This window comes from Mirounga angustirostris, unplaced genomic scaffold (assembly GCF_029215605.1).
Source record: "Mirounga angustirostris isolate CCGP_5_RB_7025 unplaced genomic scaffold, mMirAng1.0.hap1 SCAF_8, whole genome shotgun sequence".
NCBI lineage: Eukaryota > Metazoa > Chordata > Mammalia > Carnivora > Phocidae > Mirounga > Mirounga angustirostris.
The window spans coordinates 13,329,016-13,340,535 of record NW_026991716.1 but is presented as its reverse complement, the minus strand read 5'-3'; the positions used below and the strand labels follow the sequence as shown (position 1 = coordinate 13,340,535).

Here is an 11,520-nt window from a genome sequence, read left to right as displayed (position 1 = left end):
CACCTCCCAGGCTGGCATCTTGCGGGGTCATCCCCACCCACCACACCCTGACCATCATCAGATGACTGATGACCCTGTCAACCCTTTGACGTCCTCCTGTCCTTATAGCTGATCACCTCTGAGCAGCCGGAACAGTCCCAGAGTGTGTACAAAAGAGGCAAGAAGGGTTCCCCTCCCCACTTCTGGATGTTTCCAAAGCATACAGTCTTGCATGAAAACAGTCCCTTCAGCTTCTGTGCCCTCTCCTCAAGTCCCCAAACCAGGCCAGGTGCCATGGTAAGGAGCAGATGCCATGCTTCTCCCCAGGTGTCCTGGTCTCACACAAATCATATAACCACACAGCCCCACTCTCCTCTCTATGTCCCTCCCTCTCCCACCGAAAGCCATTTGGTATATCAATCATACAAATTCCCAAAGGATGCAACAAATAACCCAACTAAATCTCAAGCAAGCACTTCGAGGACCCCTGCTGTCCCTGGGGCTCCTGGCCATTTCCTAACAGCAGAACAGGAGGGAGCTCTCTGCTCTCATGAGAGAAAAGGGGTTCCTAATTTGCTTAGCTGGAGGGTAAATGAAGAGAACATGACGTCAGAGAGTTTTGAATGCTGCCTCTTCCCAGATGCCGTCCCCAAACGTTCCAAATTACGATTTGTTGAAATTCAAAAGGTCTTGAAGTCATTTGAGGGCGAGGAGTTTCCAACGTTACTATACATTTCACAACAACAATGAGAATGCGTAGAACTCATGCTCTGCTCTTACACGAAGTGGAGTCTCATCATCCCCATCTTACAGACAAGTAATTGAGGTCCAGGGAGGTTAGGTGAGTGAATCAGGGCATACGATGAAAAAATGTCGAATTCAGGTTTGAGCACAGGCAATCTGAAAGACAACCTACGTTTTTGGCTATTTTATTGCCCTGTCTCACAGAAGGAGCCAAGTTCCAGGGAGCCTGAGGCCCAGAGTGTAGGAGGATCAGGATGAGCAAGGCTCCGAAGCTCACAGTCATCTGAGGCCCGCCTGCATACACCCCCTCACACAGAAGAGAGAAGATCACACGGGAAAGCATGGGTGGGGCATTCCCTGGGACCCTAGGACACTGACCTTCTCAGAAGAATAAAAAGGTTTAAGTCTGTCCAGTCCAACCTCCACCTGAAAATCTAGCAGACAACTGGACAAGCGTGCTTCATTGGATTTAAGGCTCATGTGGTTTTGGCTCTTAAAAGAACTTGGAAGGAGAAGAGCTTCACTCAGACTCCTGGGAAGAGCTATGCTCAGGGGACAGTGACTAAGAACATGCCCAACGCAGCACATGTTTCTACAGCGTGGTGATGCATCATTACGTCTTTCCACTCAAGAGTGAGTCATTTGTGACTGGCAGTGGGGAGGAAGGAACAGCAAGCAGGGGAAGGAACATGAACCAGTGGCATCCGATGGCTTCTATTCGTGCAAACACCATTTCTCCCAGTAGGGAAATCAAAGAACGTTTATAAAACTAATTTGTTCTCTCCTTTCCTTCCGAGATACTCCGCAGTTTAAGAAGGCAAAGGGCATTTCAAGAAGAGGGAACACTCCGTACAGAGCCTTGGATTCAGGAATGTTGAGCGAGGCCACATTGGAAGCATGGTGGGAGTCTGGTCAGGTTGGTGGAGCCTGATGGGTATGAACCCAGAACGGGAGGCAAGGCTGCTTGCTTGACCAATATGTGTATAAGATGTCTTACCCATTTCCGAGTAGGAAATGGATCTTCCAGACTCTGTCCTGACCAAATGAATGCTGTTCATTAATGGAATCTCTCCAATTCAACTGTATTTTTTTTTTAAGATTTTATTTATTTATTTATTTGTTTATTTGACAGAGAGAGAATGCACGAGCCAGGGGAGGGACAGAGAAGCAGACTCCCTGCTGAGCAAGGAGCCCAACTCGGGACTCGATCCCAGGACCTCGGGATCATGACCTCAGCTGAAGGCAGATGCTTCACCGACTGAGCCACCCAGGCGTCCTCCTCTATTTTACATAATAGTCATATATTGTGCCCCCAAGTTCCCATCCTTTGAAAAGTTTCTATCTCCTCAAAGTCCTAAAAATCCTGAGGTGAAACGATTAAACTGACCAATAACAAATCAATTTTAGGCAGAACTACAAAGGCATATGTTATGAACTGTACTATTTCCCACCCCCCGACCAAGTTCTTATGTGGGGAGTCCTAACCCCCAGTACCTCAGAACGTGACTGTATTTAGAAACGGATTCTTTAAAGAAGTAACTGAGTCAAAAAGAAGTCAGTAGGGTGGGCCTCGTCCCATAGGACTGGTGTTCCTTATATAGGGAGGAGATTGGGCCACAGACACAGAGGGAAGACCACGTGAGGACCCAGGGAGAAGGCTGCATCTGCAAGCCCAGGAGCCCAGCCTCGTTAATAATGGAGTTGATAGAGGAAGGTGGCCAGGTGCCCTCGTCCCTATGTTCTCTCGTCAAAAATAATCACGAGGCTGCAGAAGGAGGTGGGAAAGAAGCCCAAGAAGACCCCATGGGCAGCAAGGAGTCCTCTGTGAGACAACAGGACACGGTTGGATGCGGGGCTGAGAGGCCTTTGTGGGGTCACTGCTGGTCTCGCCCCACAGGCCCTGCCACGAGCGTCGTATATTTCGAGGGGAAGAGGCACTGGGTCCCTGGAAGGACCATCCTTCACGTCCAGAAAGCCCCAGCGAAGCCCGGCAGAACAGCACTTAGCCTGGGGATGGTGGGCTTCTTGCGCATCCCTTGGCCACCATGGCGTGGCCCCCTGCCCCCATCTAAAGCAGACGCTAATGCAGGGAAGAAGCCCTGTGGGTCAGAAGGCTCTGGAGGGTTAAGGCTTGTTCTGGAGGTCACTCCATTTAACCCTTCCCTCTGCCTTTCTCTTCGCTTCTCATGGAAGCCCACCTAATGGTGATTCTTTTCTCAAACGCATCCTGCCTTTTGGGTTTGGAGGTGCCGGCCCCGAAGCCGGCGGTGGCAATGGGATTAATGGGGCCAGGAGGCTTTCGACCCCCAACCTCTGTGGGCTTTTCTGTGGGCTTTCTCGCTCTCTCCCAGCAAGCCCCGTGTCTGTGGGACGGACCGCGTCATTAACATGCATGCATTTGAAAAGAGCAGATGAAAGCCACTTCTCTGAGCCAGCCTAATTGGACAGAATTGCAGTGGCGAGGTAAGGGGTGGGCCTCATCAGTGAGAGGGGGGCCGAGCACAGAAGGGAGGGGCGTTCTAGAAGGACACTGGCTCTTTTTGATGAAAACGTGGGCCTCCCTACAGTCATTCCTCTTCAGCTGCTGCCTCGCAGATGGACCCTTTAATTGAATTTTCCTACGGGCCTGGGGGAGGGAGCCATTTCAGGCCCAGAGAGCAATTGAAGTGAATCGAATAGCTTCAGTTTCTTTTATCAGGAGCCGAAGGGGCAGGTGGGGTGTTTGTTGGGCTTGGTGCTTCTGCCCTCTGCCTACCATCCTCTTCTCTTCAATTCACCTGATTTCCACCCCCCCTTTTAAAAATCCCCACTCTACGTTCTGGCCTTCGCCACCAGGGTAAACTTGGAGGAAGGTGAGTTAGACACACAGGGGTTTGTATGATACCACCGGATTCAGCAACACTTGCCTAGGCCTATGTTCTGCTCTGAAGGAGACCGTGACAAGTTCCATGTGTGCCTTCTGAGAACATAGCCTCGATCGGCGGGGAATGCTCTTAAAAGAAGAGCAAAAAGTAAATCAAAACACAGACCAGATCAACAAAGCCACTTGAAGAATAACGAAAGCCAGCATGAAGTTCCCAACCGAATAGGTGAGAGCCGGAAATGTGTGAGCAGGGCGACCGGAAGGTGTCCCTGGAGGTCAGAGGCCTTGTGGGACGTTTAATTTGGACAATAGCCTGTAGATTGGCTGGTGGAAAAAAAAAAAAATGCACGTCTGGAAGGCAGTGCACCTCTCTGCCCAGGGAACACTCAGAAGAAAAGAAGAAAAAGAAGCCCCAGTTCTCCTGCCCTTGGGAAAATAGGGAGCTGTGTCTGATCAGGATTCTGCTGGATGGGCCTCAGGTATTAGAGTTTCAAGAGTGATTCTCAGCAATGCCGTGAGGAAGCCTGGCTATCTTCCCATCCACACCTTTGGTCATCTGTACAGACCTTCCTGAGGTGGGGAATTCGGCGGTGGAGAGGGAAAGAAAGTGTATTATAACAACAATCTTGCATTGGTTCGGTCGTTCCTCAGTGTTTGCTAAGTCTGCCGACCCTATTTCTGACTGTTTGTTAAAGTCCAGAGATACGGAGTCAAATATCACATGGCCCTTGAGGCCTGGGCAGCGGGGAGGTGCATTCTAAACATTCTAAACAAAGGGGAAGGCTCTAAGTTCTTCATCTTGGCCCTTCATGGCGGCCACATGAAGGAGGTAAGGAGGCCCTCCTCGGCATAGTGGTCATTCTCTGATGCTCAGGGGGTGGTGACTGAAGCTGTTGGGGGAGATGACCTGGAGAAAAGAGACTAGTGCTGTCTTTTGAGAGAGGGTGGTTTGGATGGAAAGAGAGAGAAGGCTACTCTGGGAAGCTCAATACCAGCAAAGACAGAGGGACAGTGAGAATGGACGTGGGGAGAGCAGACTGCCTACGTGGGCAGAAGGATTGTGTCCATAAGGAATGAGCGGATGTTTAGGCAGATGAAGTAGAAGCATGGAGGAAGATCCTCACCCGCATGAGGAATTTAGCTACTCCTTAAGAAAGAAAAAAGAAAAAAGAAAACAAAAGCAAATACATAACTTTTATCAAGTTCCCACTTTCGTTTTGATTATTTATCCTTGTCAACATTGCCTTCGCGGTCATCATGGAATCCTTATGTAATGATCACGAAGTAGTCACCATTCTCCATGGTAGGGGGGAAAAATCAAGGTTCCAACAGTATGTGGGGCGCGTCTAGGGTGGCACGGTGTGTGGATGGAGCTGAGAGTCACAGACCATCTTCTGTGGCACAGTTGCCTCCCGGGACAGGTAGCAGAACAGGGTCACGGCTCACATCCTCCTGAACACTCCCTCAGGCAATCTAGGAATTTTTCTTTCAAGCCTCAAGACCTGTCTCAGCAAAGGCTGACTCAAGTTCCCTGCTGAGAACTCCCCAGGGGGCCCTGGAGAGGCCATCCCAACCCATGATACCAACCACACTGTGGCACGCAAGTGCCTGGGTACGTGGGCACCAGGAGGAAGGTGGGCAAAGCCTTCCAGACAGCCTTTGGGTCACTATTTTAACTAACAGGCCTCAGCTCAGGCAAACCTGGAAGAACAGCCTGTCCTCATCTCCTCCTAACTAGGGGTTCCATGTAAGTGTCTATCATGCCACCTGCTGGGTTAGGCACTTTACATTCATTATTTCAGTTAACTTCTCACACCAACCCTTGAGGGTGAGAGTGATCCCTCTTGTCTGGCACGTGAGGAAATGGCAGCTCTGAGAAGGGGTTGAGCTAAGCGTCAAAAGCCAGTTTGGTTCCCACCCCTCGCCAGTGAGTCTCTTCCAGCCACCATGCCCGCCTGAGTCTTAGGGTTCAGACTCAGTAAATGTCTTTCTCGAGATCAGCCCATTCCCCTCCTACCCCCCCCTCCACCGGCGTCCCCCTGTTAGTCACATACCTTGCCTCCTCTATTTAAAGAACCTTCAGCGAAGGCAAGGATTCATGAGGAGTGCATGTGCTAATGGGAGAAGCAGCTTCGTTTGGCCAGATTCTGGTGTGTGTGGGCTCCCAGGGATCCAGTTCCTCCTTCACCCCCAGGGACCACCCACCCAGGATCACAGACTCAGCCCTCATGTGGCAACGCTTGGAAACAGAGGACTGATGATAAAGTAAGCTACCATTTGTTGCCAGCCGCTGTGCCCAGAACTTCACATGTAGGGGGGGACAAGATTTCAAAGCAGTTTCTCAACCTCGGCACTACGGCCATTTTGTGCCAGATCATTCGTTCTTGTGGGGCGGTCCTGTGCATTGTAAGAGGACCTCTGGCCTCTACCCATGGGACGCCAGTAGCATCCCTCACATTTATGACAACCAAAAATGTCTCCAGATGTTGCCAAGTGTCCCCTGGGTGAAAAAATTGCCCCCAGTTGAGGAGCACCGTTTCAAAGTGTAAACAGACGTGCCTCTAAATTGATAGCATGGGACCACGTGCCTCTAGTTCAGACTAGCATGGAGTCTGAAGGCACGCCCTGTCGGCTTTGACTCAGCTCATCCCGAGCTGTTCTGGTCATCTGCCTGGAATTCTGGAGGACAGGGTCACACCTGCAAGGTGACCCTCCATAAAGCCAATGCATAACAATATGAGCCCCACTAACGAAGCACCCAAAACCAGAATCAATAGCTCCCAAACCCCTGGGCCTCGGGTTCTCTGGGCTGATTTGCTTGGGAACAGCTGCTAGTAGACAGAAAACCCTGGAAGAACTCTTTGTCAAAGGTTGCCTGGCCACGAATGGGATGTGCGGTGTTGCAAAGTGATTCAACGTCTCTACGTTCAGTTTTCTTGTCTGTGAAGTCAGGATGGGTTCTCAGCAGTGCTAGACAGAATGCTAAACATGCCGCTCCCACTCCTGCGTGGGCACATAGTAGTCTCACTATGTCTAAATTGCCTTCGCCCTCACTTTTATCTCACAAGACAAAGATAGGATTTTATGTGGAGTAAAACCGGTGAGGGGCGTACCACGGGTTCCATCAAAGAGAGCCCGTGTTATGAATGGGTGGTTGTATTTCCTTCCAAGCATGACGTTCAGGCTTGGCATAATCCAGCTCCTTTGTGAATCTCCAAGTAATCTCTCTTTGACCGTGTGCACAGACCTGTTGGATCAAAACGGCCGGCGGAGCCTTCCCGAGAAAAGGTGTGGGCCCCTCTGCAGGTGTCCGCTGTCCGATAAGCTTGTCAGCAGAGGCTTTTCTGTGCCTGGCTCGTCTGTCAGAAGTACAGGGGTGCCTGGGCTCAGCTTACAGTACTGAGTCAGGGCTATGATTGCCAGGACGGACGAGTTTCACCCAGGGATGGAAGCTTTTATCACCCTGAGTAACAACCTACAGAGGCCTGGAGCCCACAGAGGTGGATGAATAGGTTGCTCTCAGCCCTGCATCTGAAAACCAAGAGCCAATGCTCCCAAAGAGACTGAATTGCTGGATTCGCTGCAGAACCAGGTCGGGGGAGCTCTTGGTGAAGCTGCTGGTCATGGAGTGAAAAGGACCAGGGAGGTCGCTGGTAGCTCCGCAGTAGGCTCTCGTGTCTTCAAAGGGATGACTGAAGAAAGCCTCGCTCACAGCAGCGCTGAAAATCCAGGCTTGGACGGCCTCTGTTCTTCTAGTCATCTTGGTCAGGCTTGCATTTCCCTGAATATCTTCAGAGACAGAGAGACGGAGAGGGAGGGAAAGAGAGAAGGAATGGAATAAGGGAAGAGGATGCCCAAACCTGAAAATCCTAATATTTGCAAGTCGAGGAATCGTTTTGATGGAAAAAGAAGGTAAATTTTCTGGGCAAAATGGAATTTGAGGGGTGATTCAGATTTCACTTATCCCCTTCCTTGTTCTCTCTTCAAGCCAGCGAGGCCCTCTGGAAATGGCTAGAAAGTGTTCTGCATGTAGCAGCTTGCTTCTGCCGTGGTCCGGGGGGGCAGAGCTGTTCAAGCATTCTCCCCAAGAGCCTCGGAGCAAGAACCTCAGAACCAGCCTGCCGTCCCCAGCTGGGGCTTGGGGGCCTTGCTCTGTGAAGCTTGTGAAAATTGCATAATTTGAACATAGACTCAGCTAGGATAATGAGGACAAACTTCAGATAAGCATGTGACAAAACCACTCATACCACAGAATAATACCTCCTGGGACAGTGGATGGTGAAGTACATCAAAATGCAAGAGTGGAAAATAAAAACTTTGGTGCTCCCCAAGCAAACAATGAAGCTCTCCAGAACTCAGCTGAGTATCATGTAACGATAAAGAGCACAGACTTCAGTGTCAGCCCTGGTTTCGAATCCTAGCTAGCTCATGAGCTGTGCAAGAGCTCCATCAGGTTCTTCCCCGTTCTGGTCCTCCATCTCTGCATCGGTCAAATGGTATCTGTGGTAGCTTCCTAGGGCTGCTGTAAGAAGCTACCACAAATCTGGTAGCTTAGAACCACAGAAAGGTATTCTCTCAAAGTTCTGGAGGCTAGAAATCTAAGATCAAGGCATCAGCAGGCCATGCTCCCTCTGAGGCTCTAGGGGAAGATCCTCCCTTGTCTTCCAACTTCTGGTGTTTGCCAGAAATCCTTGGTGTTCCTTGGCTCATAGATGCATTACTCCAGCTTCTACCTCTGTCCTCATGTGGCATTCTCCCTGTGTTTGTATCCTCATCTCCTCTTCTAATAAGGACACCAGCCATTGGATTTAGGGCCTGCTCGAATCCAGTATGATCTCATCTTAACGAATTACCTCTGCAAAGACCCTCTTTCCAAATGAGGTCCCATTCACAGATACTTGGGATTAGGACTCCACCATATCTTTTTGGGAGACAAAATTCAATCCACAACAGTGCCCCATGAGTCTGTTGGGGGGATTAAATGGGAAAATGGGAGAAGAGCTTCGACCAGCACCTGGCACAGAGTAACACAAACTATCAATAACATAATTTCAAAACTTTACAACCAGCTAATGATGGTGGATATTATTGTTCTTCTTTGATGGAAGAGAAAACCTGAAATGGAGGTTAGGGGAATAGGCCTAAAGTCATAGCTTCAAGTTAGTGGCGGAGTCAGAGTGAGTGTATTTCCTCCTTTAGTCCTCTGCTTGGTTTTCTATCCTAATCTAGTTCCTTTTATCCTTATCCTTTTCTATCCTAATTTAGTTCCTTTTATCCTTATAGGTTCTTTCCTTGTAAGACTCACTCTCCAACCCTTGGAGTTTTCTACTTGACCCCTCAAAGTTGATTCACTACTTTAGAACCCCAAATTAAAAAGCACTCAGCTAGCATGGTAGTGATTCCCGCATTCAGCAGAGAGGTTTTAAGCCCTTAACTGTGCTAAGTACAATACTAGATTTAAATGCCAAGTATCGTGCTTAAGTTTAGGACACCAAAGTAGATTGTGACATTGACGTTCCTTTATGTCAAGAGTTTGAAGATGATGTATCTCCAGAATTCGCCATTTATAAACAAATTTACAACATGGCCAGATACTGTTCTAAGTGCTTTAACAAATATTAATGCATGTGATCCCCCTAATAACTGTGTGCAGGAGGTACTGGTTTCTTCCCACTTTACAGATTAGAATACTAAGGCATAGAAAGGCTGAGATCATAGAGGTGGAATGTGCCAGAATGTTCCAGAACTGGGACTTGACCTGGGTAGTCTGCCTTACGGACCCAGAATCTGTGCTTTTATGTGGTGTATCCCACATGGAGTGGATCCCTTGGACATTAAGGTTATTTTTAATATTTTAGCATTAGAGACAATGCTACAATAAACATTCTTAAGCCAAATCTTTGTGCACATCTTGAACTATTTCTTTGTAGGAGATTCTCGCTGTGCCCAAGAGTAGGCATGTTATTAAGGCCTTGGTACATAACATCAAATTGCAAGAAGGAGAGGAGTTCTCAGGAAGTGAAAATGTGATAAGCAAAAGCATGAAATGGAAAAGCATGGGGGTATATCTGGAAAATAGCAAACCCTCCAATCTGAATGGATTGGAAAGTGCCTGAAGATGGGAAATTGAAGAGCTGCCTCTAAAGTGGTCTGGAGCCAGCTTGTGGAGGGCTTTGAATACCACAGTACAGAATTTGGATTTTGTCAGCAGCACTCAGAAACCAGCAAACGTTTTTGAAATGGGGAGTGAAATGATCAGATTCTGTCTCAAATCATCCCAAGGAAAATTTCCTCTGTCTCCTGAAAGAGAAGTCTTTCATCACAATTGCTTTAGTGCAGATGGATTGGGGCAGGGGTGGGGTGGGGGTGGCGGGCAGTGTATATTTTACTTATTTTTTTTAACACGGTGCATTCTTGAAATCATCTACTTTAACATCCAGGAAAATTAGGGTGTAATAAAATATATTAATGATACACAATAATTATAATTATATATTATATTTTATATTTATATAATGTAATAAAATAATAAAATATATAATGTAATGTTATATATTATATAAAATAGAATGTGTTAATGCATGATTATGTATTATGATATGTTAATATCATATCATAACATAAAAAATAACGTAAAGGATAACCACTCATCTGACTCTGGAGTTGATCATCCCGACGCTTTTTTTTTATTACTATTTACTAAGCATGTAAGTTATATGAGCAATAGATAATGAGCAACAGGTAGAGAATTGCCTGTTTTTTTTATTTTTTGCAAATTGTCTATTTTAAAATTTTGTATAAATGGAATTACACTGCATGCATTTTACTGTAATTTGATTCTTCATTCACTGTGAGGTTTTTTGTATTCGTCCTTATCAATATAAGTGGTTCTAGGTCATCTATTTATGTTACTGTTGTAGAGCATTATATTGCAGGGATATACCCGATTCATTTTTTTCCCTTCTTGACAAACATTTAGATTTTACATTAAAAAAAAAAAAAATTTTTTTTTGTTTTCCAAACAACACAGTCCTGACATTCTTCATGCCTTCTCACGTACCTTGCCAAGCGGGAAGCCTTTCTCAATCAGGGTTCCTCCTCTGAACCACAGAACACAGAAGATAATTGCAATGACTATTTTCTCAAGTTCCCACGGATGGTATGTAACTAGCGCCATTCTAGATGCATTAAATGAGAAGTTAATTCATTTCACATAATGATGCCTCAGGACATTAGGGCTTAATTCTCTGCATAAATGGTTGAAGACTGCTGGGATCTATCTTAGGAGTGGAATTGCTGCTGGGTTCGTACAATTTCAATTTCACTTGATGGTGCCAAATTGCTCTTCAAAGTGGTTGTACCAATTTATACTCACACCAACAATGTAAGGGATCCGCTGCTCCATGCTGCCTCCTACAAATCGTACAGTTGGGTTTGTTTTTCTTTTTTTATGTTTTCACGCTGAAGGGAGCACAATAGTATCTCAGTGTTTCAAACTTGCATTTCCATGATCACTTGAAGGAAAAGCTTTCTTTTTTTCATATTTTCTGGACTATTTGGGTTTTTCCCTTTGTGGATTTCCTGTCACCATCCTTGGTCTACCCATTTCTAAGAGATTGTCTTTTTTCTGTCTATTTGTAGGCACTCTTTACATATTCTGATAGTAATCCTTTGCTGAGGGGCACCTGGGTGGCTCAGTCGTTATGCGTCTGCCTTCCACTCAGGTCGTGATCCCAGAGTCCTGGGATTGAGCCCTGCATGGGGCTTTCTGCTCAGCGGGAGGCCTGCTTCTCCCTCTCTCACTCCCCCTACTTGTGTTTCCTCTCTCGCTGTCTCTCTCTGTCAAATAAATGAATAAAATCTTTTTTTTTAAAAAAGTAATCCTCTGCTGGTGATATGCATTGTGGCAAGTATTAATTAGGGTAATCCTTTAT

The 11,520-nt window shown here is 47.0% G+C and overlaps 1 long non-coding RNA gene across 1 annotated transcript; it reads left to right on the top strand.

Annotated features, from left to right (window-relative positions):
- Positions 1-96: 96 nt before the first annotated feature.
- LOC135365530 (uncharacterized) lies at positions 97-9,919 on the top strand. Its single transcript, XR_010413486.1, has 3 exons — positions 97-1,356; positions 1,532-1,639; positions 1,856-9,919. It is a non-coding gene; the product is annotated as an uncharacterized LOC135365530 (long non-coding RNA).
- The last annotated feature ends 1,601 nt before the right edge of the window (positions 9,920-11,520 follow it).